General features: G+C 42.4%; 1 protein-coding gene across 2 annotated transcripts in view; it reads left to right on the plus strand.

Annotated features, from left to right (window-relative positions):
* KANK4 (KN motif and ankyrin repeat domains 4) overlaps window positions 1–27400 on the plus strand; it is a 594294-nt gene that overhangs the window by 695 nt on the left and 566199 nt on the right. The gene's annotated exons all lie outside the window — the stretch shown is intronic.

Below are 27400 nucleotides of genomic sequence, written 5' to 3' on the forward strand. Positions count from 1 at the left end.
TTACTCTTCCTCTCAAAATAAAAAAGTGCCGGTACTCAGTATCGGCCCTTTCAAAGCACTGGTTAGCGGGACAAGACGCCCACCTCACAACTCCTGCCATTACTTTCGCACTTTGACACATTTGTTTTGTCCTTTGAAGATTCAGCTCATTGTTTTTTTGTATCCTCGTTGGTGAGTTGTGGGACGTGAACATCGAGGAGGTGTACCCAGGACACAAAATTTTTGGTAATAGAAGAATTAAGGGCTGTTATTTGAATGGAGGGTTATGGATTCAGTGCTTAATTTGAGACTGTGGTGTCTGGTGCTTGGTTCCAGCACTTCATTTTCGAAATTAAATTTATGACAGTCTGCCGCATAGTGGCACTGTTTGTCTAATTCAGACATAAGCACAACAAAAGTTGTTTATTAATTCAATGTGCATTAAATATGACTAATACCTGCCACCCAATCCACTCATAACTTTGGGGACCTGGAATAGTCTGAACCGTCACATTAGCAGGGGTTTTATGGTTAGTTATTCTGTTGGTGCTGTAATTGGCAGCGCTGTCAGGGGCAATGCGCGGTGTGACTTTCAGTGGCATCTTGCCAAGGTCCCTGGGACTTATTTGCTTTATAAATTTAAGCACCGTACAGAGTAGAGTTGGTCTTAGAGAAAGCGATTTATTGGAAGAGGGTAGCAAATGGGGAAAGGATTTCATCTGACTTTAGTAGTCAGTAGATACAGGCAGTCCTATATATATTTTTTTTGAAGTGCAGGAAGTCAAATTTTGTCTTGGGAGGTCCTCTCTGGCTCTGTAGAACGCCAAGTTTGTCAAATCCTAAGTTCGACCTAATAGTCTTTCTTTCATCTTCCGACTTCTTGTGTCTGTTTATCTCATTCCTGCAGATTCCTTTTCATCTCAGATTCCTCCCTTCGTCCGCTTTTGCGATCTTTTATTTCCTCCTCCTTTCTCACTTTTCTGTGTTTGTCTGTCTTCATCTGGGTGATAATATGATGGAGAAAATCAAAGACCGATCCACAAAAATGAGTGCTGGTTCCTTTCATCTGCAACCACTTGCACAAATAAAGCACTGCATGCAGAGTTGCAGTAGTACTCAGGATGCAGAGGTAAAGCAAGAGACTGTACAGAGCTTGCAGTTTTGGAGTATGTAAGGAAATTCCGGATCTAGTGAAAATTTCAGCTGGACAGAAAAAAAGTGATTGATGAAAAGGCTTAACATACTATTAGCTGCGAAATGTCCTCTTAGTACCAGTCATCTGCTGTCTTTACTGTCCATGTGAGTCTACCTCAGTTTCGTGGCCGTGCCAAAATGTGTCTCCTGAGCTTGCTCTGCCTTAGTAGTTCAAGCTGGGGCTCTTTGATGAGAACCTGTAAGACTGAATACATCTGGTGTTTTGTATGTGAAAGAGGACATGGCCAAATGTTTGGACTGCTCCTTTTAGGTCAGTGTTAAGACTGGTTAGCATATTCTTGGCAACCTTCTGTAATGCCTAGGACAAGCAAAACAGGGTGGAATGGAATGCTTTCCAAGCAACTCTCCGTGATTATGATTGGTTCAAGCGTTTCCATCCATACCTTTCTTCTTCTTATTGCTACTTTATTTCCAAAGCCATTAAGACCGCACAGGTTTCTTGGTACTGGAAAAACTGGGATGATCAACAGGCTAAAAAGAGGATGACTGGCGAAATAAAAATGATTTCAGTGCTCATCTGAAAGCTCGATGGTTGTTGTTTCCTGATCCCCTGTTGGAGATTTTTCAGTGCTTGGGTGCAAGATGACGAATTGATCAGCCCCCTAGAAGTAATCCTTTTATTCTAGGCACATTAAGGACTAGCTGGTGTGAAGAGCTCAGACAACTACTAAAAGTACAATGGAATGAGGATAGTTTTTAATTCAGATCCTTCTGGTCCATATTATAAATTGCAGTCTTAGCAAAGGGCCTTCAAGTTGCTGGTGAAGTCTCCCCTGTGCTTCTGATACATGTTCTACTTTCCATACCAAAGGACAATTAATTTGACCAGTTGTAAATGTTTTTGTGCTGGATCTAGCTGCAGGTACATATATTTAATGAGCCACTAAGGGACCAATTCCAGGCAACTTACCTTACTTCTTTAACTGGTTGGTGGTGGAAAATGGTGCGTATTGATTTCATTCATTGGTGTTAGAGTTGGAACTATATGATTAGGGGAACACGTAAGATGAAGATGAGACAATGCAGGTTTAGAGGGTGAAGGATAGCAGTTGTACTTGGCAAGTATTAATCACTATTTAACTCTGTATTTCTTATAATGTAAAGATAGCACTGAAACTGCAAAAAATTCACTGAGCAAAGTCTTGCTAATATTATGTTCCTCGGGTCTAAGCTGAGAGGCATTAGCTTGAAAATATGGCCATTTTATTTAGTAATATTTTTCCAAGCCTGGTTTCATATTTTGAATGTTTTTTGTAAATGTTGCAGATCAGAAGGGGCCAATTGAAGTTCTTTGTTACATTTGAATGTAATAGCGCCTAGTATGGTTCAAGTGGTTAAATAGAAGCTAATAGCCGCAGTGAAACATCTGTTTCTTACTGTACGTGTGCGATGCTCATTCATCTCTGCATCAGACTTGGCACACACAAGCAGCATCTCTCTTAGGGAAATCAGCAGTACATTGTTTAGCTGAGATGTCATGAGGCTGGTGTTTTGCCATCTAAAAAACAAGTTTAACTATTTCTGGAATGCGAATAAAATTAAAATGTGTTACATTTATCCCAAATGTATTTTGTATTACACGGGACATTGTTTTGATAATGAAAACTGCCTTCCTTTGCATCCATGATCAAAAATGTATGTATCGCAGTTTAAAGTTTCTTAAAAGTCTGCTATTAAAAACATTAAGCAGTGGCTGTAGATTGCTTAATGTCTCTCCAAAGAAAGTAAGAGACATTGCCCTGCTTCCACCTATAGAACAATATCCATAGCAATTAGAGATGGAATAGCACTCACAGAATTCATGGATACAGCAGTATTTCGGGAATTTGTGCTTATACACATGCTTTTGTTATCCTTCTGTATAGTAATATTCACATGCACTATGCTTGGGCAGAACAATAGTCACTGTGTTCTAGTGTGTACAAGTAGAGTACTCATTAGTTGAACAGTATACAATGCACCAGTTAGATGACTGACATCAATAAGACCCTAGGATAAAAACAAATGTACAGAGTTCTAATGTAGAACAAATGTCACGGAATTCTAGAGAAATCGTCCCAATGGAGAGCAATAGTCACTGTGTTATTGAGGCGAACAATATCCACAGCAACCCAGTCCAGAATAGTATTATCAGGATCATGCAGTAGACCAATAATCACAGAATCCTGGAGTCCAACAATGTTTGCAGTGTCATTATATAGAAGAATATTCAGAATGACGGGTGCGAAAATATTCAAATTATCTGCAGGTGGCAATATTTACAATGGCCATGAGTAGTGAATTATTAAGGAGTTTTATAATGTAGGCAATATTCACTATATCTTCACAGTATTCTTGGAATAAACAGTAGTTATGAAAACCCTGGGACTTCCAGTTATAATAACAGGGCCCTGGAGAAAACTAATGATCACAGCATCCAAGAGAAGGGCAGTAGTCACAGGGTTCAAGAGTAATACAATCACCATTGTATCCTAGGGATGAACAATGGTGATATGATTAAGTGTAAGAACAATATTCACAGGATTGTGTGGTGGTGTAGTCAGCACAGGCAACTACGGTACAATGATTAGCATGGTACTAGGAGTAGAAAAATAAATATAATACTGTTGGAATACTAGGTGTCAATGCAGCTCAATCATCTCTGGCTCCCAAGAAAGAATCGGGTGCAGGAGTCTAGGATAGAACTTTATTTACATCATACTGGGGTTGAATAATGTGTCAGAGTGCTAGGCAAGAACTATAGTCATATCAGAAAACATAATATTCAAAACATATTTTAAGAACAATACTTTCATATAATCTTGGTATAGGACAACATTGATAGGATCCTGCAGTTTAACAATATTCACAGTATCATATGGTCTTTAATGCTTGCATCGCCAGGTGCAGCAATGTTCGCACTATCAAAATGTAGAACAATATGCACAGAAACCTGTAGCAGAACAATATCTGCAGGATTCATGGGACAAGCAATAGACACATGATGCTAGATTTGTGGAATACCTATAGGACTCTAGTATAAAATAATACTCACAGGATCCTCATCTAGAACAATATTCACAGGATTCTATTGTAGAAAAATAGCCACATAATTGTTAGTACAAACAGTATTAACAAGATTTTAGCAACAAACAAAATTCAGGGGATCTTAAGGTACAGGATCCTCAAGAACAACAGTATTCACTTGGTTTTAGGAAACGACAAAATTGGCAAGATACTAGGGAAAAACAATAATGATAGTATCCTTGGACAAAAAGTAATTACAGGATCCCATGGTGCATACATTTTTGCAGTATCCTAGGGTAGGGCAAAATAATAGATAATCCCTGGACAAAGAGTATTCAACTAACCCTTAGACCTAAAGTCACTGTATTTTGGGGACAAACTGTGGTCGTAGAAACCTAGGCAACAACAATACTAACCCAATCAGAAAGTAGACCAATGGCAGAAACAATATTTACACTAATAATGTGGTGATTTAGAGTTTGGAAGAGAGGCTATTCCATCGCAACAGCAACAAAGTTCTCTCTCAGCTGAACTCAAGGGCCGACACCCCACCAATTTAGAGGTGGGCAGACCTTAAGCATTTCCATGATGGAGCATACTGCCCATCCGTTGGGCCAAGCTCCGTTGGTGACAGGCAAAACCTGGAGGTGAGGGACAGTGAAAAACACTAATGACCCCTTCACAATGGGAGGAAACCGCAATGGTCCTGGGGGACATTAGTTTGACATTTTTCAACAGCAAACTCCCACTATAGAAATTTGTTTTTGAAAAATGTAAAACTTTGTAAAAGTTTAACAGACTCCCATCATATTTAACAGAGGTGATTGCAGGGCCAGCAGTCATCTCTAAATTTGGTGGCAGACCTGTCAGTCAGGGTGCTAGAGTATTTTACTCACCCTGATGGACATACAAGTCTCCGCCAAATTCCAACTCAGCTCCCAAGTTTGAATAATATTGACAGGGCCCACAGACACAAAATTAGAAAATATTCACAGGATGCTATGGTATTTTATTGCAGCATTTGTACACTGCTAGTTTGCCCTGTGAGGGGCACTGAAGTGATTACTACATGAATAGCACAATACACCTTGTGGGGTTTATGGCTGGAAGGGTGTCTTCTGTTATCCTATGTGAGAGTTCTTTCCATCGCATGTAATAACCACCTAAATGCGATTACAGATTCAGTTAATCAAAATCCCATTATATATTGTTGATTACAGGTTCCTATAATCAGCAATAATGTTCTTGAAGCAGCTCATAATTTATACAAATTTTCCTGTGACTTCTGACAGCACTGTCCAGGATCAGACTCGAACAGAAAATAGGACTGGACACCAAAATAAAAGTGGTACAGAGTGTAGCAGAGTGTAGCAGAGTGGCATAGAGTGGAGTGGTGTAGTGTGGAGTAGAGTCTCATAGAGTGGAGTGACATAGAGTGAAGGGGCAATGACTGGCATATCACAAAGTGTAGTAAAGTGTTGTAGAGTGGAGTAAAGTGTCATAGAATGGAGTGTCGTAGGGTGGAGTTTTGTGGAATGTCATAGAGTGTTGCATAGCGTAGAGTCTAGTAAAGTGTTATAAGGTGGAGAGGTGGCATAGTGTGGAGAGGAGTAAAGTAGCGTAGAGCATTTTACATTGAAGTGGTGTAGAGAGGCATAGAGTTTCAGAGAGTGGGGTGTCATAGAGTGGAATTGTGGAATTGAATAGAGTGTCATCAAGGGTCATAGAGCGGAGAGTTGTAGAGAGCCTTACAGTAGAGTGGTGCTAAGTGAAGTATAGTGGTCTAGAGTGAAGTGGCCTAGAGTGTCATGGAATGTCATATAGTGGAGTGGCATAGAGTGGAGTAGAGTGGAGTAGATCGGAGTGGTGCATAGTAGAGTAGAGTGGAATGAGTAGAGTGGCGTATTGTAGAGTGGAGAGTCATAGAGTGGCATGTTGTAGAGTGAAGTAAAGTGGCCTAAAGTGAAGTGGCTGTCTTAGAGTGCCAAAAAGTGGAATGAAAAAGAATGGAGTAGAGTGGAGTAGAGTGTTTGGTAGAGTGGAGCAGAATGTCATGGAGTGGCATAGAGTGGACTACTGTAGAGTGGAGTGACATAGAGTGGAGTGACATAGAGTGGAATGGAGTGGTGTAAAGTGGAGTATAGTGTCATAGAGTGCTGTGTTGTAGAGTGTCATGTCATAGAGTGGAGGGGCGGAGTGTAGCGGGGAGCAGAGTGTCAAGGTGTGGAGTTGAGTAAAGTGGTTTAGAGTGGCATAGCATAGAGTAGAGTAAATTGTCATAGAGTGGAGTAGAATGGAATGGCGTAGAGTGGAGTGTTGAAAAGTGGAGCTGCATAGGGTAGAGTCGAGTAAAGTGTCATAGAGTGGACTGGGGTAGCATTGAGTGGTGTAGAGTGGAGTAAAGTGGTGTAGAGTGTCATAAAATGGGTGTGTAGAGTAGCATAGAGTGTCATAGACTGTTGGAGTGGAGTGTCATAGAATGGAGTGTTGTAGAGTGGAGTGTTGTGGAATGTCATGGAGTTTCGCAGAGTGTCATGTAGTGGAGTGTCATAGAATGGAGTGTCATACAGTGGAATGTCATAGAGTGGAGTGACATAGAGTGGAGTGACCTAGAGTGAAGTGGCATAGAGTGTCGTAGAGTATCATAGAGTGGAGTGTTATAGAATGGTGTAGAGTTCCATAGAATGGAGTAGCATAGAGTGAAGTAGAGTGGCATAAAGTGGTGTAGAGTGGAATGGATTAGAGTGTCATAGAGTGGAGTATCATGGAGTGTCGCAGAGTGGAGTGTCATAGAGTGAAGTTGAGTGTCATACAGTAGACTGAAGTGCAATAGAGTGGCATCAAGTGTCATTAAGTGGCATAGAGCATAGTGTCGTAGAGTTGAGTGGAATAAAGTTGAGTGGAGTGTCTTGAGAGTCATAGAGTGGAGTAGACTGGCACATAGTGGAGTGGCGTAGTGTAGAGGGCAGCAGAGTTTCTTAGTGTGTTGTGGAGTAGAGTGTTTTAGAGTGGAGTCGCATAGAGTGTCGTATAGTGGAGTTGTGTAAAGTGGAGTTTGCATGGTGTGGTAGCACACTGCCATTATAGACAACACATTTTTAATTGAAATGACCATGTCATTTGCACCAACATACAGTTTTACTTATAAACCTATACAGCACACAAACTATACTGTGTGGAAATGGTATTACCAAGTGTATTTATTTGTTTTGATCGTATTAAATTATTTGTTTCCTCCACACTTCAGAATTACACAAAAATGTGCCTCATTTGTGCATTCCTAATTCTGATATATTCTGAAATATTTACACTGTTTATTTACAGGCATATAATTTTTTGTGTGCTAGAAATAAATAACACACTACATCCTTTCCTCTCGCATGAGTACCCATCAGGATTGTCACATAAATCCTCTTACTTTGAGGTCAGAGAAAGAAAGGTATACACCAAACTCTCTTGGAGGACAGAGTCTGACATTTGACCTCTGTCTTTGAATGCACAGGAAATGTGACAAGATAAGAAGAACATTTAAAGGCCTTTTTAATGAAAGCAGGCAGTTGTGGAGGAATTCAAGGATTGATGGTCGCAGGATATGATCCACAAGAGGGACAATGACATGCTTGACAACCTAAAACAAATGAAGCAAGCAAGTAGAAAGCAAGCAAATGTAAGTTACAAACCACAAAGGCAATGGTAAGCAATGGGGGAATGTATTCCGAAGGAAGCCTTCAGAATGTCTCCAAGATATCATGACAAACCAGACAGCTTCACTGTTTGGGAGGCTTTGACCTAAAAAGTGACAGGAATGCAATGATTTAGGAGGTGGCAGGCAACACCTGAAGAAACCCATACATCACTTATTGTTATTGACTGCTTGACCTGAAGGCTGTTGATTGCTTCAGCCCTCGCAGGCACTAACCTTTGAATGCTTTAGTGTTGGACAAGTGGTTGTAAACTGTTTATGCATCATCCTGCTGCTCACGACCAGGGTACATTTCCATATGCTTGCATCTCCCAAAGAATGCATTGCGAGTATTGTGATACACAATTTACATTCACAGAACGGGCAAAGCACTATCACACTAGATTTGTGGCTGTTGAATAACTTCACATGTTTGTCCCAACCAGGGACAGCATTAGGGTGGTGTGACTGGTGCAACTGCACCTGGCGCTGACTCTGGTGGGGGAGCGCTGGGTTTAAAAATCACTTTTGGTTTAAAAGCATGTGAACTTCCTTGGGCGGCCAGCATTTTTCAGGTAACAATAAAAATATCAAAATAACTCTGGTGATTAATGTTTCTACTGGTGATAGATCACAATTTTGCCTAATGGTAGTTTTGGCACATCATAAAGTGGCTTGGAGGCTGAATGGACCTGCTGCAAAGGACGTCTACCATGCAGATCACAGAACTGAGTGTGTGTGAAACTTGAGTAGCACTAAAAAAAATGAAATGCATGTGGGAGCGAGGCTATGGAGATATGAGGTACAATGTTGAGAGTAGCAGTGAGGAAATTCATGGAGAAGGAGGTCATCGGGGGCGCCAAAAAAGATTGTCACACTGGGCGACAAAAACAAATGCTGCCAAATTCTGGTTTACCTAATTCCTTTTTATTTAATCCTTATAGTTACTACAATTTGAAAGTTTCCAATTACCAATTTATGTCACATAATGGGTTTTCTAAAAACAAACATTCTGTACCATCCAGCTTTAATTTGTTTGTAAAGTCGCTTACAATCTTCTGTTATAGTTCAGGGTTGGATTTCATACATTTACCAACTATACTCTATCCCAAAATAGTAACACTTCCCAAATTGCGCTATAAACTGCTAAATGCCCCATTTATGATCCCAGACACGTACTTTGACAGCATCAATAAGATCACTTGAAACTTACTGTGGGGTGGCGTACACCCTGCATTGCACTACAATCTTTACAAAGATCACTATATAACGGGGATGCCCTTAGCAGACGTCAGGGCATATTGGTGAGCATTCCATCTACACATGACTAATGATCAAGGGTTTGCCCTGAAAAATAACACAGCGACCAGCCTAGAAGGAACAAAAATGGAAGACAATACATACATCCACTACATATACAGCAACCATCAGAAGAGGCCCCTGCTGGGACCACCAACGGTCACCCTGAATTCTTGGGGTAAAGCAAACCGATACTTGGGCTGGAGGGGCAAGGTGACCAAGTGCACACCGCTATGTAGGGGAGACACACTGAAAGAAGTTAGAAAATTATCTGAGTACCGACTATAGGATGTTATAGGCATGTCAATGGTGGGTGTGCTGGTGGACTCAGAGAGGGTTAAATCTTTTGAGGCTGCAAAAAGAACATGAAATCTGCCCCTCACTAAACTACAAATACATGCAACTGAAGCATGTCTTAGAGCAAAGTTAATAGACTGGAAAGAGAGGCCGAGTTGTAGCCCTCTAGAAACCAAGCTGCGCGATGAGGAGCTCAAAGTCAAGGTAGTCTCACAAATATACCACAAACTAATCAAAAACAAGCTGGACAAACTACGGAAACTCTGAGCAACATGGGAGAGGGATGTAGGCCCAGTGGAAGATAGTGATTGAGAAGTTGCGCTGATGCACCCCTGAGAGGTGGCTATCAAGTTCAGGCTGAGGTTAGTGCAACATAAGATCTTACACAGAGCATACAAAAATAGGACCAGGCTATTTAAAATGGGTAGAGCCCAAAGCCCTGTGTGTCTTAAATGCAAGTGTACTAGGATATTTTTCTGCACACTGTAGGAAATCCCCCGCATTAAAAATATACTGGACCACAATTGTTAAAGTGCTAGAAGCAGTGCTAAGCGCCAACATTCCATTAACACCACAGTTCATCCTATTGGACATCCCATGTGATGTGGATTTTACAAGGGCTAACTTGTTGTTCTGCAGTTTGGGCTTCGTTGTAGAAAAAAGGGACACAGCTATATTGTGGGGTTCACAATAGCATCCGACTGAAAAGCAGTAAACCGTGGGCATGGGGATGTGAATGGAAGCATAGAGAGTGGTTTACACCAGCAAGGGATGTCTGGGAAACTTCCAGAAGAGCTTGGAGGGAGGGGTGGATGGGGCACTACGGACTGAACTGGGAAGGACAAAGGATACAGAATCATAGCATGAGGGCACCGTAGAGCACTGAGGATGAAGAAGCGTGTCAATCGAGGATATTATAGAGATTTGAACCTATTCATGAATCAATGGGGGAGGGGAGAAGGAGCAAGGTAACAGGAAAGACTGTGCAACAGCAGGGTTAGTAGAATGTATTCATTGATGAGAAGAGTATGTTCTGCAGACTGGCTATAACAATGCAGAAGTCAATTATTTTATATTTTCAAAAAAGAAACAAACACAATTTAAAAATAAAATATAATCCATTCCATTTGTGAATCCTGGGTACTGCCAGCAATAATGCATTTTGTACAGTAGTCTTGTTTCTGTTTATTTATATCTTGGTCTTGGCCCTTTATGCATGGTCATCCCCAAACATTTTGCCTTTACCCTCCTATTTTGTGAACACATTTTTGTTGGCTTTTAGGACTCCACGCACCTTACCACTGCTAACAGTACTAAAGTGAGTATGCTGTCTCCTTAAAACATGGTAAGATTGGCTTATACCCAATTGGCATGCTTAATTTACTTGTACATCCCTAGTAAAGTGACACTACCTGTCCCATGGTCTGTCATTAAATGCTACCAGTGGGCCCGCAGCACTGATTGTGCCTCTTACTTAAGTAGAACTTTAATTGTGCCACAGGCCCACCGTTGTGTGTGTGCCGTTTTGAACTGCTATATCGGTCTGGCAAAATAAACCTTTTTCCAAGGCCAAATCTTCCTTATTAATACATGTATGGTACCCTGGGATAGGCCCTAGGCAGCCCAGAGGGCAGGGTGTAATGCATGTAAAAAATAGGACATGTACTTTTAGGTTTTACATGTCCTAGCAGTGGAAAACTTGTTTTTTCTTCTGCAAAGTGTACCTCCCACATAACATAACTTTGGAGTTATCTTATTACATTTAATAAAGGAAAAAGGTGACCACTTAATGTTTGGTGCCTTTGGAATTGTAATGAAAAACCCTAATCTATGGTGAAGCTGGATTTTTAATCACATTTTTCAAAATGCCTCTTTTAGAAAGCTCACATTTTCCTGCCTTAGCTATTTGGTGCCTGCAGCCTGTCTCTGTGACATATGATTGGGTGTGGTTGACAGTTGGGCTTTATGCATTTCTCCTACACGGCTACACACAATAGGGAGCTTTGGTGTATCTGGATGGGCCATCACTGGCAGCATGGGAGGGAGGAGCTGGGCCCAGCCTCACTTACACTGAAATAGGATGTGTCCTGCCTCCACACAAAAGGCTGCACACCCACTGTAGTTAGTCTACAGCCAGGAAGGCAGGGCACCTGTGCAATTTATAGGCCTGCCTCTAGAAGCTTCTCATCACTTGAAAGGAGCAATTGGGTATAAATATTGAACCTCAGATACCAACTCTTCAGTACACTTCTGGAGGTGTGGACACTCTGCCAAGAAGATGGACTGCTGTGCTGCTGGAAGGACTACCACTCTGCTGGACTGCTGACCTGAAGAGGCTGCTGTCCTGCTTTCTGCTGTGCTGACCTGCTGCCTACTGTCCTTTTGCCTGGGTGATAAGGACTGCACCTGCCTAACTTGAACGCAGAACCCCAGAGTGATTTCAAGGGCTAGTTGATTGGTCTCCTGATCTGTAGCCTTAAGGGACAAAACAGGCTTCCAACAACCCTGCACCTGGACTCTGCCACCTGTGAGTCTACCCTTCCAAGTGGTGCTACCCTAGTCCTAGATCCTTGGGAGTGAGCCTAAAGTGCTTTGCCAGCCTCTGTGGATCCAACAGAACCGATGCATCTCCTCTGCTGCGTGGTGCAACCTAAGCAGAACATACTCCTCTCTGCTGCTGCTTTGATTGGGCCCATCACAAAGACCCACATCGCCTCCACAACCCACAACCCCTTTGGAGTCCTTGCTATGAGACGCATCCTTTCTGCCTCCCTGATTCCTCGATGATGGCAGTCGAGAGGATGACACCAGACTCCGCGTCGAAGCCTTGCAGCTCCTTGCAACCAGCATATCGCCCCCAACTGCGTGATACATCCTTGATGCTATACCTCGGATCACAAGCCCTCTTCGATGAGATCCTTGACGATGATGCAGGACCTCATATCTTAGCATCCCCGCACCTCAGAACTGACACATAGCTTCAGCTGTGCAACACATCTCTAACACAGAGCCTTGTGTCATGTGGTTCCTATTTTGGTAATAAGGCTGAATGTTTACGGCAGCAGCACCACAGAGTGTGGGAGACTGGGTCAATCCCACACCACTTGGAAGCTGTGGCCCTAACATCTGGCTAGCTTGCAGTGCCTCACCCAGCCCTATCAGGGGAGAGATGATTTGTGGCAACCTAAACCTGACACTCTGACTCCTCAGGGAAGTCGTGGAAACCAATCATACCCCTTTCACTCAGTTACTCATGCATGCAAGGCAGGACACGAAATGCAAACTGGATTTCAATGCATTTATTGAAGCAGTTGCATCTTAGTCAAAATAACATGTGCTGCTATAATAAGACACATGAAACATAGCACTGTAATCATCATTACAACCAAAGTAAAGGAAATAAACAACCAACCATGTTGGGTGACTTTAGAAAGCTTAGGGATTCTAGAGATTCCTTCCAATTCCCATGTCCAGATCTGACAGCATAGTGGTGGTAACCTTTCTGCCTGGCCCAACCTAAGGGAGTAGACCCAGCCCAATATCTGAATAGAATAGCAGGGTTCTGCCTGTTGTCTGGATCAGCAAAGTTGTCTGTTGTGTGGTACGCATCCCAGGACGGTCATGCCCGGAATGCCCTCTACTCTCCTTAGGCTAATGTGTTGTTTATGTAATCACCCATACAGTGTCCTGGGAACACGCCTGATGTAATGATGCATCTCAGAGATAGAAACTGGCTCCTGGCTGGCAATACAAATGAGCATGTCATGTACCGTACATGGCAGCCTTGGACAAAGGTACAGATTACATGTTCTAAAATGACTAATAAAATGTGCAGGGTGAACTCTGCCATCCTAGAAGAGGTAACTGAAAAATATATAAAACAACTGCTGAATGAAAATGTGTATTTTGTAAAAGGCACAAACCGAGGAGCTAAACTAAGCTAAAGTTGCCCAACCTAGATACTGTTGGTTCCTTACAACACTCGCAACAGTCTGCAAACCAGGATTTAAGGTTCTTTGGCCAGCGGGCCTAACTGGGTCCCTGTAACCAGCCCCCGTTCCATCGTGGTCAGCCTGACCTTGTGACTCCAGTGTAGTTTGCTAGCTGTGCACAGTTGGCTCTCTGTGCTTTTTGGTGCTTCTTTCACTAAAATCTTTTAAAGTGCATATCTCCGGGTCTACTGATTTGATTTTTCAGTCTTGTTTTATTTATTGAAAATATTTTTCTAACTTGGTGTGGGATCCTTTTTGTGTGGTGTTTTCACTTTGTTACTTTTTGAAGTTTTGCACAAATACTTTACACATTGCATATACGTTAAGCCTAACTACTCTGTGCCAAGCTAACAGAGGGTTGAGCACGGATTAATTTAGGGTTGGCTTGTGCCTCATCCTGACAAGAATTGTGGTTGCTGCTTGACCAGTGCTCTCACCTCAGCCAACCACCAACCCAATTTTTTTACATAATTCCTATAGCCCTACGACCATACAGATGGGAAATAATTGGCCTTCGGTCATGAATCATGAGTCATGATGCATGATGGAATTTATCCATAGATTGACTTCCACTGCAGTTAGTAGTCTGCCTTCTTGAGAGGCCCTCCTCAGTTTAGATATCACCAACAGAGTGTTAGAAGGTTTCCTTAGTTCTGATAATGATAAATGGTAGACGCTAAAAGTATTTAAATGCTGAAGGTCTGGGAACTAGATGTCTTTATACATCACAATAACTACTGTCAATTGGATTCATTTGAACAATAGGCAACATATGTAGCTTCCGAAGAGTTAGGCCAGTGCAATTCCTCCTTTATAGCAGCAATTTTTTTAATTTTTGGTTAAGTGCAATCTTGCAAATTGCTCTATACCATAAAGATACAAAAGTGCTGTAAAATAGTCCATACTACAAATATACACATTAAAGGCAACTTGTGTAAGAAACCTACACCCCCTTGATACAAAAACTTTGATAACAGAGCAGACACTTCTTAATCCTAATTAGTATAATCTTGCCTCGTTATTGCGGCTAAATGTGAGAGATTTTGAGGCTTGTAGGTAATAAACCTTTTCTGGAGTCCTGCAAAGAATATTACAATAATCCAGACAAAACAGCGGAATCTGCCAGAAATATAGCCATTTTTGCTGGTGCTCTTGCACAGCCTCTTCTTCCTGGCCAGTCGGAGCCCTCTGAAGCGGCTCAGCACATCCCTGCTACCATGCTACATCTTGAAGCAGAAATCCTGATCCTGCTATACACTTGGGCAGCATAACTTCCTGGGAGAGGATCTGAATACCTGGTGAGAGTGGTGAGACCCTGGCCTTGGATAAAGGTGTTCAAAGTTATCTTCTGGGGAATGCAAATAATAAAAAAAAAGTCAGTAAATTCCACAGAGTTGACCAACATCTAGACCCACTCTATAGCCAACCTGTGAGTGATCACACATGAAATGAAGAGCATGGCGGGCCTCAGTGAAATTGTATACATTCAAAATTAGTAGCCTATCTTCAGCTCGAACTTCCTTAGTGTGACAATCCGGGATACTGAAGTTTGAAAAGGCTAAATGATTTCGGATAAGCAGAGTGAAAGATATGGATGTAGCATCAGGCTTACTGCCAAAAAGATAATAGCGGGAAAAAAGCACAGGGTGGAAGCAGCAGAGTTAATCTCTTTTTTTGGGGTGTGTGGCAGGTTGACCCAGTCTGCCTGGAGTTTAATGACGTTTTTAACAAGTCCTGAGGAAAAATGGCTCCTCTGATTCCTGTTCACTTTTTCTAGTTTTAGGAAGGAAACCACAACTGCACTTTCAGGTCCACAAGAAATGTCCAGTTCAAACTGGTCCTTTGAAACTATTCACAGCAGGCAACTGCTTCCTCTGACTTAAATCATTCTGCTCCAGAGTATTCAAATCCATGCAAATTTGCTGCTTATAGTGGGACTACTGTAGTATGTCAAAGGTTAACCCAGTTGCTGATGGCAACGCCCCACCAATGTTAAGATGTGCAGGCTTCGCGCTACAGGTTGTGCAACAAAGAATTGCAGTTCCTTCCCTGTATACATGTATAGAGGCACAGAACTATCACAGAGCTCCATATACCTAAACTTCAAAAACATGAATCCCTCTCTCAGCGTGTTGCACTATTTCCTGCCTTCCGTCAACACCTGTGCCTCCTCCCTGAGTAGTCAGTGAATTGCAAAGGAAATCTCACTTGGTACAGTCCTCTTGTAGAGCCTGGATCTGATGGGTTTTCTGGCAGCACTCTTTCCATAAATGTGCTAAAAGGCCTATTCAGACACAAATGCTGTCTCTCCAAACCAGAACATTGATGTTGCAGCTGGCAGGCAAGGCCAACAACGGTGTGAATGGGCTTTGATTGCAGACAGATTTGTGTATGCTTTTTGGATTTCACGTTAGCTGAACTGGAGCAGAAAATGTTATATTAAAAAATTACATTAATATCATAGTAGGGATTTAAATGCTTGCTTCCTGATCGACTGCAATGCATTGTAGGTGTTGCCCTTTTTTGCACCACCAAATGTGGTGATGGACATGTCACCTTGCACTGGGCAGCTGGTCAGTTGCATTTCACACAACATCAACCTTAATGCATGAGGGATCCGATGGTGGAACGGGAGAATAGTTGGATAAGGCAAAAGCTAAGCACGTTTTTTTACCCCAGCCCTGTGACTGCCTTTTAAGACAATCAAGTTAAAAGAATAAACAAATGTAACACCTGAAGCAAGTTAACAGAGTCACAATTCCTTAGCTATTACCGCAAAAATGTAGAGAAAATCGAATAAGAAAAAGCACAGAGTAAAGTAGCTTTTTGCTTCTTCAGTACAGGTCAATAGACTTGAAACCGTAATATAGAATACAGATTCTGTGGTAAATATCAAATGAACACAATCTCAAAGCTAGCCACTAAAGAGATCTCTAATGCTTTGCCAGAGTAGAGCAAATCATGGATTTTCCAGTTCTCATTTGAGAGCTTGTCACCCAGCGGTCATTTCCGCACCACAACTATGATTCAGACCCTAGTAAAATTGTTGGCCCCACTGCAAAGCCCTGTTTATGCCTCTCAAGAGCCACATTGGAACAAAAGGTCAGACAAAGGTTTACATCATGCAGACTTCTAAAGCCTCGACTTGGGCTCGGTGGAGATCAGAGTGTAGATAGCTTAAATGGAAAACGCCTGAGCATGCCCAAGTATTTAAGACGACTAGAGAAGACATGTTCATAGAGCACTGATGTTGCAGCTTTACCTCCTTTGTCTGGTGTAATGTCCAAAAGTTGTATTTTGTTTTAATTGTATGGCGCAGTGATGGAGTTGGGCAGGCTTGGAAAGTGGTTTGCTGGAAGGCTAAAGTCTTGAGTTTTGAAGACTTTGGATCTTGCAAATCGAACAGGATTTTGATTGCCAAATTAAATGTCGAAACCCCATAGTGCAGCGCTCATGGAACAACAGGAGCCTCAGATTCTTATTTTGATCGACCCACAATGTTTTCTAAGACAGCAAACCTGCCACAAGAACCTTCCAACAAGTGCTCTACATAAGAATGTTGCTCAGCCACAGTGGGCTAGATTCTGTTGGGTGCTGGATGGCGATGCAAAATGGCCACAACATTACTAACGGGTGGTGACAACTGATTAATCGTTGCTTGTCACAGGCTTTATCTACATTTCCTACTGGTTCTTTACATATACATCTGGGTAGTAAGTCATGACTGAACCCCTGGATTTCCCTGTTTGTATTTGGTGCGCATGTGAGTGCTTGGGTACAGGAGAGCTGGTCATGGTACCCATGTTGGCACGTCTGAATGTATGTTGCACCTACGGTTATAGCATAAGATTTAGCGATATCTAGTTCTGCTGGCTCCCTTTCTTTCCTGGCTGTCTAAGTCAGTTCAACAGGTCAGTCTTTGGCCTGACAGAAGCAACTTTTAAACAAACATTGTGCCGTGGGCACGGCCAAATACTGCACACCTACAAGTAGCCTGCCCATTCTAATATCCTGTGTCCTGTTGTTCTGGAGAAGCAAGAGCACGGAAACAGTTTCCTACTAGGCTGTGACAATTTCAGCCTTCCCTTGACTTGCCTTGAAGAGTCATGTCCTTGACTTTAAGGAACTACCTCTGTCCTTTTGGGTTCTCTTTGAATTCACAGATGTAAGAAGTTCAGGCTACTTGACTGTTAGCATTCCAGCAGTATAAAGGTAAGGTACTAGCAACAGGTGGCTACACCGATAGACTTTGCAGTATTTGTGTATGCTTCGTTCTCCAGGCCTTCTAGACATTTTCAACACAAGGAAGAAACCGGCGCAAGTGAAAAAGCTCTTCAGCTTAACACACACAACATCAGGTGTAAAAAGGGTAAATAATGTCAAGTGCCTGGTGCCAGCTTAAGAGAGTTATCCTTTGTGGTGTACCTCACAGTATACAAAAAGATTTTTTGGAGGCACCAAACATATATAAACAATATGGCATTGGTCCATAGGTTATATCAGACATTTAATGTATTTCCATATGAGGCTTGATCACATATAATAATTATCAGTGCTTCATTCTGTGCTAAATGGCATAATCTATTTTGTATAGACAATACATGTTTCAAATCCGCTTTTTCAAAGTTGAAAGAAAAAGAGACCAGACAAAAATAAGTTACCAAAAACATGCATGGGGAGTGAACAAATAAACACAGGAAAAATGATGTGTTTCAGAACAAAGTTCGTGAACTTTCAATAGTATGTTGCTATTTTTAAAAAGCCACATTTCCAATGTGGTTGAAGTACATATAATTAGACACCAGGACTTGTAAGAAGAAGAATAAGAAGGAAAAAGAAAAGAATAGAAACATGCAATTGCAATCCAAGTTGCTGTACAATAGAGATGTAGTAGAAAAAAGCAATATTTTAGTACCGATTGAACTGGGCGAGGTGTATAGGAGGATATCAATCGTAATATCTGAGGAAGAGAAATATACATACCCTATTGGCGGGATATATACATTGATATTGACTGAACAAATGCAATTCATAAGATTTTTATACCATCAAAGACTATGAAATTTCTATCAAGATTTACATATTACATCCCACAGGCCATAATGATATTTAGGAAGTTTGCGTGATATGGGGAGAAAGGCCTTTTAGCTTGATTAACAAGAATCTTAATAGTTTTAAAAATCAAACATTTAGATGTATAAAAATATTTTAAAATACATTATCCCAAAATACAAGGATCACTTACAGATAAGAATGAGAATCTGTTTCCAGATAGTTGACTGGTGAGTACTCAAGGATCCAAGCCCATCTGTCTACCACTCCATTCACTCACCTTGCACTGCACCTATCCTGCATTTACAGGCCTGTGCAGATGGGACAGACAGTCGGTGGTTACTTCGTCTTAATGCTCAGCTCTAAATTAAGGCCGCAATGAGTAAATGTGTGGACCAGCAACAGGCTAGCCTATGGCCACAGGAATAATGTTGAGGTTCCTCTGGGGTGGAGATAAAAATACAACATTCCACAGAGAAAATATGCATACCCAGTGGTTTTAATGGTAGTTTGATTTTGGGAGAAGGGCAACAGGGGAGTCAACTAATGTTTGCCTGGCCATGAGGAATGTTTCTTTCTACTGTTTACGAGAGTGGATGTCCCTTTCTTTTTTCTTTGCATAAAGTATACAAAACAGTGTGAAAATTCGCAGACACCTACCTATCTGTGTGTTAAGACTTGGCCACACCATCTTTAGATTTTGTCATTATTGCTACTTTTTCTTGAAATCATTGAACCTAAAAGCCATGTTTGTCCCTGATGTCTTCACGTGTCCTGATTTTGGGGCGCAATCCCTCAATAGCAGAGCTGTGGAGGGTATATAGTTTTTCTGGCTGAATGCAGTGAATGTGTTGATTGCTTATTGTGACTGATTTTACACCCCTGTCTGTGAAGGGCAAGTTAAGTTCTATTTTTTTTAAATAGAAAACTCTGATTGTTAGACACCGAGTAACATCACGTAATTTTCACCAATGGGGAGCAATTTTGAACTAGTACTTAGTGGTTTTGCACTCGGGTGATTTTCGGTAAAGAACCAACATTTTCAGTGACCGATTTCTAAAGAAGGTCGTTCTCCTGCTTGTCAGTTGGTACAAATGTATAATTACTGGTGCAAATATGAGGCATAAGCGTTGGAAGTAGAAGCGTAGGTGGTCCTGCATCACAGCCAAAATTACCATGCTGGAGTTCCCAAAATGAGTGAGTAGTAAACATGCCATTAAATTTGTTTTTATCATGTCACATTTGCTGTGCCTTCCAAGACAGAGGTCAATGTCAGGGTATGCATTCTGACAAATTGTTACTTATTCTTTTTACCTGGAGATTGATGCTTACCTTTCTTTTTCTGACTGCAAAATCAGAGGGTTTTGCTAAATGAATTATGTGGCAACTTTGCTCGTGTGAAAGGAAAGGCAGGAGGATGTTATTTTTAAGAACACACAATAACATTTACATACTGAGTGTGACAAGATAAAAGCAAAATTTTAGCATGTTTATTGCTCATTCACTTTTGGAACTCCAGCACAAGTATTTTGGGGGTGCTGGACATCCCTACTTGCAGCGCCTATGCCACTCTCTTGCCGAATGGGCATGGCTCACATGCTGCACTTGTTCTTCGTGTGATGCTTACAATTTATTAGGTCGAGCATTCGAGACCTCTTGTATATACTTTACTATATACTTCTATACTTCTTTGTGGGCGCTCTGCTTTTCATTGGTTAGTTTTAGTGTCCTTAAAAAATCTTTGTCCTGAGCATGGTCCCAGTACTTGTACCCTTCTACTTGTGCCAATGTAGCATGTGCCTGGGGACTACTTTTTTCTGAGGCTAATAGCATTTGACCGGAGTGCTGGATGTTTCCAGTGGCTCCAGTCTGTTTTTGTTAACAGGGCTCTAAATCATGTTCTTCTCTGGTTACATGTGCTGTGCATTTAAACACTGAGATCAAATGTTAGAGACTGTTTTATGAGGGCGCCTATTTCTGGCAACTGCCTCCCAGGTGCAAGTACATCGATTTTCTTACGCACAGCCGATGGGCAGAAAAAATCGCTACTGTTGCAATATTTAAAGTATATTCCCCCAATTCAAAATGGCCACCACACGTCATGCGCTATGACGTAATTTACGTCGTGACAAGGCCATCTCTTTTCTTCGCTGTTGCTTGCTTCATCTGGTGTCTGCCCATTCACCAACAGGAGTTTGTTTCTTACTGCTAATTACTTGTAGGGAACTCTGCACTTTGTTTCTGTTTAGCCATTGATTTATTTGTTAAGGCTTGACATGTATTTAAATTAGGGTTTTTGGTATGCACAGGGGGAACCGACGCATAGACACGAACCCGGTTCCCACAGTAGCTACTCACATTCAGTAATAAAATAATGTCATTATGTGGGCTGGAACAAGTTTCGAGCGTTTTTCCAAAAGTTTATATCTCGTTGATTAAGTGGGGCAAAACAAAGAAACCCTAGACACAGTTAAGTATTATTCCACTGGGGAACGGCTTGTGGTTTGTCAGCTTATTGGTAATCTTGCAGAGCAACGCAGGTAAAAAAAAGACAACGAAAACAAATGTTGATGTTGGCTTATTCCTAGGTTGGAAGAGGTATCTGGAGATGTCTTACTTGCGGCGACCGATTTATTCAACCTACTAAAAGCCCAGGCTAAGCACTACTTATAACACTAGCTTACACAACAGAAAACATCTTTCTGAACCGACAAAACTTTTCATTGTAAATACAAAGCCACACAGAAGCATGCTTTCATACACTGTGTAGTAAATGATGCGGTGTGGACAATGTATTTTTGACAGCTCTCTTAATGGTAACTGACAATAATTAAAATAGGTTTTTGCGCTAACTGGTGGTGAAAAGAATGTACCACATAAAAACAGAGGAATCATAAGAATAGAATAGAAGAGAAGCAAACACTTCAAAATTAATCTTCTCTGATGATTTTGTTCATGATAAAAATACACCTGAACAATCTTCATCAGAAAAAATAAATTCCTGGATTTTACAAACTCAGGTGATGCATGCATGGTGAAAGATCAGAGATGTGCAAGCTGCAATTAAACTAAGCCTGCATTTAAATGAAATGGCACCCTTTGCACTTTTATCCAATGCACATGAAGATGTCTTTAGGCTGTTCTGTCTCCTGCGCTTGGTATAACTTTGTTTGTTTACCAATGAGCTTGTTCAAACTAAGCCAGTTCCCGTAACGGAAGACACATAAAAAACGGAAGCACATCAAAGTTATTTCTTTCAAGCCTGGGTGGCACAAGATGTTTTTTTTCTAAATTATTGGGTTATAGGGCAATTCTGACTTCCTAACACGAGGGCCAATGTATATATTGATGGCCAATAAAGGCTGCCAGATCAGTCTGGTTTTCCTGCTGCAGCACTCAGTCACTACATAGAGGCCAGCCCTAATTCATAGTTACATGGCTGTGTACGCTGCTGCCGTTGTAAACGATGCCACTGAGTTTGTCCCCTCTCTCAGTTTCACTCATTCTCTCTCTAGCTTCCTTTATCTCTCTCTCAAGCACATACACACACATATTTTCTTGCTCTTTCTGCTTCTCTTGTTCCTTTTTCTTTGTCCCCCTTTGTCCTTCTTTTGGGTATCAATCTTTCTATTATATTGCTCTCCCCTCATACTAACGGAGTCTGTCTTTTTCACACACTCTTTCTGCTCCTTTGTCTGGAGTTCATTCAGCACTTTGTGCAAAAACTACCTTTCCCTCTACGTCTTCCTGTCTATCTATTCTGTGCAGCTCTCACCCCTGTCTATCCACCATGCCACATAATTCCACTACACAAATCCACTTCCCACCTCACAATTCTACCCCACACAATTCCACCCTATTCAATTCCACAGCTAACAATTCCAATCCAACCACTTAATTCCTTTCCACACCATATGCATCTGCTCCAAACCAAAACAAAACACATGGGTAAAAGACATTGACATTTACAATACCAATAGTTCAAACTCTCACAAGTGCGAGACCCATTGGCATTGCCAATGCTTGTTTTATAATTCCTATGACTTCAGTGCTGTAACATTCATGGCAGCTGCTACTGACAGCATCCCCTCTCTGAAAATAGTCCCAACACCACTAATGTCACGGCAAAATGGTCCTCAAAGAGTGAAAATTATCTGGTACTAGCCTAAATCTACACAGCAGCACTGGCTTAAATTAGACCTGTTCCAAGCGAGAATGTTGCTAAACAGAGTGCAGCTGACAGCCTGATAGAAGCATCAGTCTAGCTCACTGTAATGAGCTCAGGAAAGCGAGCATCTGCACATTTTCTGATGTTAGGTGAACAGCCCTGTGCGCTGGAGGCGGATTCCCAGCAGTGTCTGAAATGTCCTCTCTCTAAATGCTGCTTTGGAACATAAATGAGTTTTAAAGTCAACACTGCTGGATCAGCTCACATCTGCTTCCGTTCCCAGGCTGAGGGTCCTCTGAGAGTCCTTTGAGAGCCAGCTATTAGTGTTTAGGAACTAATAAACAATCAAAAGAGCATTTCTGTTTTCTATGCAGATGTTTGCTGCAAAAAGCTAATAATGTAATTATCTAAGTAAATAGACATGCTAAAGCTTTGCGGCGTTAGCACTGGAGCCGAACTAAGGTTTCCGACTGTGTTTCGAATGAAGTGTCTAATTAGCTATGTTGCAAAATGATTTTAAGTCATCCTAGTTTTTTTTGGAATATTGTCCTCTGGGCTTTTTTTCAAACGTGGCAGGCTAAAATAAATTCTATTCATTCTGAGTAAGGAACGAGCAGCACAATGGAGATGATTCCAAGCCATGGAAAAATGCCAGCTCTTTCACCTGCAGCAGAACACATGAGGATGATCTAACTCCACTAACTCCAAACTTTACGAGTCTTTAGTCCTTGCAAAACGTAAAACCCTTGTTAAGGGTCAGGGACAAGAAAAGAAGGGTTTTAAAAAGTGCTCGCAAATTGTGCACAGACTTTATGCGACCACACTTTAATTTTTCAATTTGATTTTGTTGTAATCTTAATCTTCAATTGCAAGTGGTCGCAGAAAACTTTTTGAAATCATTTTTATTGGGTTTTCATTATCAACAGTGCAGCGATTAGGTCAACATTTTCTAAACGGTTTCTAGCATCTGTGGGAGCAGTAACCAACATGAGCCCTCATATATTTTTACACGTGTTCAAAATAATGAGATACATGTTCCACATACTCCCCAACATTACAAACATTTTGACATAATCAGTGTCCTCTCAACTCTCTGGACACACTTCCCACACAATGTTCAGTAGGGGATGGTGAGAGTGTAAGGGGGTTCCATATATCCGGACCAGTGTCATCGCTCTCTGGCAAAACTCCTGTACTCAGTCCAATGTCACACCTCAGCACTGTGGCTTCTGCCCTAACCCACTGAATCGTTGGTGCCTGCCAATACCCTACCCGAGCAGTGTGCTGGCTCTCCAATGCATGGTGATCAGTCTGCGAACCAATAGCAAAGCCAGGTCAACCAAAACCTTCTTAACCCCCCCAGACTTTCGGCTTCTATAAAGCCCTATCACACCGCTCAACAGTTGAGATCTGTGATTCTGGCAAGTGTGTTTGTGACCTCCGACTAAAGGCTAGTGGCAGCTCCAAATCATGGCCGTTATGTCCACCCAGGACAAGGTACAGGGCTGGTGATTCGATATGGGTCCAGGGAAAATGTTGTAGTGCTTTGCTGTGATGATATATGCCCTATGTAGATTGTTGTGCTGTATATACTAAAAGCGGGCATTGAAGGAGACCTTTTGTGGGTACAACAGAGCATCATCCCATTCCTTCTGGGTCAACCCTTGGCCTATGTCACTCTCCCAGGTCCTTCTAAGGGAATCTAAGTGGTCCTGCAAATGGTGGGAGAGGGCAATGGTCAGCTAGGTTATCAGTTGGTGGCCATACCCCATAGTGGGCATTGTTTGTATGAGTGGATGTTGGTCTTGTTCTGTGCTAACTATACTCTTCAACCTACGTATTTCAGCTATCAGCGATCTGTCTGCTACGAAGTGATCAGCCGGAGGCCCTTATCATCGCTCATCTGGTCAAAGGGGATAAGGGCTCCATCCTGGAACAAATCACCCAGGATTCCCACACTGGTTGACTCCCATGGTGTCATACCCTCTCTGCCGATCAGTTTTTTAAATGCTCGGATGGAACTTAATCAGATCCCAAGAGCATATTGAGGCATGTTTGGCACAAAGCGCGGGCTCCTCCCAAAGCTATCATGGGCCACCTGCAACAAGCCGCAAGTCATTTCGGTGTGAATGCGTCCTCTGTGGGAGAAATACCTCCTTAATTATCTGCTATGCACTGACCCTGGAGGCGAGTCCTAACTCCTCTAGGTGTCTTCTCGCTGGCTAGAGGGTGGGCCACTGCAGTTACACCACCAGGTGGTAGTGCTCGAAGTCCAGGCTCCAAGTGCACCCTTCTCCACTGGTAGCTGCATCTTGGCCTGGGTTATCGAATATCTTCCTTTGTTCCAGAGGAAGCCAATGAGCATCATGTATAGTTTATGGAAGGTGCTATGGGGAACATTCACTGAGAGATTGTGGAAATAGTACAACAGGCAAGGGAGTATCACCATCTTCGATAGGGACACTCTGATCTGTACTGAGAGTGGAACTGAGCACCAAAACATGGTCTGTGGGTAAAGGGAGGCAACTGCCTTCATGAGGTTACTGTTTATGAGGTCTTGGGTAGCATCATAGATGTTGATGCCCCAAATAGTGGAAAGTGTGTGGCTCCTAGAGGAGTGAATGTGTGCCCATCATGATTCACTGTGGGGGGCATTCAGGGTGAACTGGGAACAGACAAGTTTTCAAGCAATTTATGCCGAGACCTGAAACAGCTTGGAAGGCAGTTAGCATATCTGCTATCGTGGTAATGCCTATCTTATATCTCTCACATATATCAGGACATCATCTGCATATAGCAATGCCATATGTGTTGTCTCTCCCAATGGTATGCCCCAGCTCTGGTCTGCCTGCCTAAGTTTTTGCACCAGTGGCTCTACTGCCAGGGCAAACAGCGATGGAGAGAGGGGGCAGCACTGCCATCTGCCTCTACCAATCGGGAAAGGGGCCGAAACACATTGCCCTATTCTCTCCTATGCTGTGGGTGCCATATTTATGAGCCATATGAGCTCCTGTAAATTGCTCTTAACACCACAAAGGTGCACTCCCAGTCCACAGTGTTGAATGCTTTTTCTAGGTGTAGTACCATGATATGTAGGGCCACCAGCTTGTAACACTCTTCAGCACCCTTTGGAGCCTGTGGACATTAAGCATTGTGGACAGAGACAGTATGAAAATGACACAGTATGAATCCGTTTTAATCCAGATGGAACAAATGCGGGAAGTGCTTGAGGAGCCTCACTGCTATAATTTTGGTCAGTATTTTGTAGTCCATGCTCTGTAATGGGGGTGTTAAGATTCTTTCATCCCTCCAGCTCAATTATAGGCAACGTAACTGAGTTTAGGAATTCTCAGATCAGAACCTGGCAGTCCTCTGAGGGGGGTCATTTATCAAGTGATAATAGGTGGTAAAGGCTGTTTGTATGTCATACTGGCTAGTGGCAATTACCATTGTGGACACCTGTATCACAGTTACTGGGGTAGTAGCTGTTGCGCTCTTTAGTAGCGATACCAGCAAATGGCCTGGTTTATCACCCACAGTGTACATCCTTGCCCGATATTTCCTGTAGTCTAGACACCTTAGGCATCAGGGACCAGTGCGCAAGCCTTTGGGACATGTAAGTCGCAGCGGCCACCACACAGTCAATTTGTGGGTTCAGTACACAATTGAAATCTCCTCCTATAATCCAGCGTCAATGGGCCCATATAGCCAAATAATGTTTAGAGAAGCACCAGAAACTGATGTTGCTCCACATTTGGAGCTTAAGCAATCCCCAGTAGGACAGGCCTACCATCTAGCTGTTTCTCCACAAGGACATAATACCCATCAGAGTCTATTTTGACCATTGTACTTGTGAAGGGTACCAAGGGCCTAACCCATTAAGAGTCCCCCTGGTATGTGGTGCTGTAACATTGGAGTCTCCACCATTTTTGTCAACATAGGTCCTCACCCGTGGGTATATGCATGTCTTGGAGGAATGCTGTCTGGGTGTCCCGTCTCCTAACAGTTGTACTGCACATCTCTTACACCCTGTCCCCCTCCCTCAAAGATTCCATGACAGAAACTGCAACCTAGCCATAGTCTGGGGGGGGCGGCAACTCGGGGGGTGATGCGTCTGCGAGTTGCACTGATACAGGGGGCAGTCTGCTCACTCACATAGCTGACTCTAATCAGGCTGCATGGCTTGAGAAAAGCTAAGGCTAGAACCCCCAACTCCCAAACCTATGGAGGCAGAGTAACATCTATTTGCCCAGAAAAGTAACTCACATTCCACTCACAGGGACCTCCAGCCTATGTGCTGCTGAGCACAATAGGTCACCTGAAGGATGAGCGGGTGGTCAGCCTGTAATGGCCAGTACATATTTAGGTAGTATGTATCAGGTAGAGGGGAATATGACCCTCCTTGAATCAATCTCTGTGTGAGCGTAGATAGCCTCTCAGGTTACCCTCACCAAGCACGCCACTCTTGGAAAACAACAGCATGTAGGCACAAGTTCAGTGGGAACTCCAGGGGTGAATGGAAGTCAGACATCTTTAACCAATGTAGGTCACCACATGCGTCTCCTATCCAAGAAATCTCCCCCCCTGCAGATAGCGGTACCCTGTTCACAATCCAGCAATATTGTCTATAGTATAATGACAGGGAGATTATCCAAGGTAGCATCATTCTCTTAGAGAATTGATGCTGCGTCAGATGGTGTCTCTTCAGGG

This window comes from Pleurodeles waltl, chromosome 4_2 (assembly GCF_031143425.1).
Source record: "Pleurodeles waltl isolate 20211129_DDA chromosome 4_2, aPleWal1.hap1.20221129, whole genome shotgun sequence".
Taxonomy (NCBI): Eukaryota; Metazoa; Chordata; class Amphibia; order Caudata; family Salamandridae; genus Pleurodeles; species Pleurodeles waltl.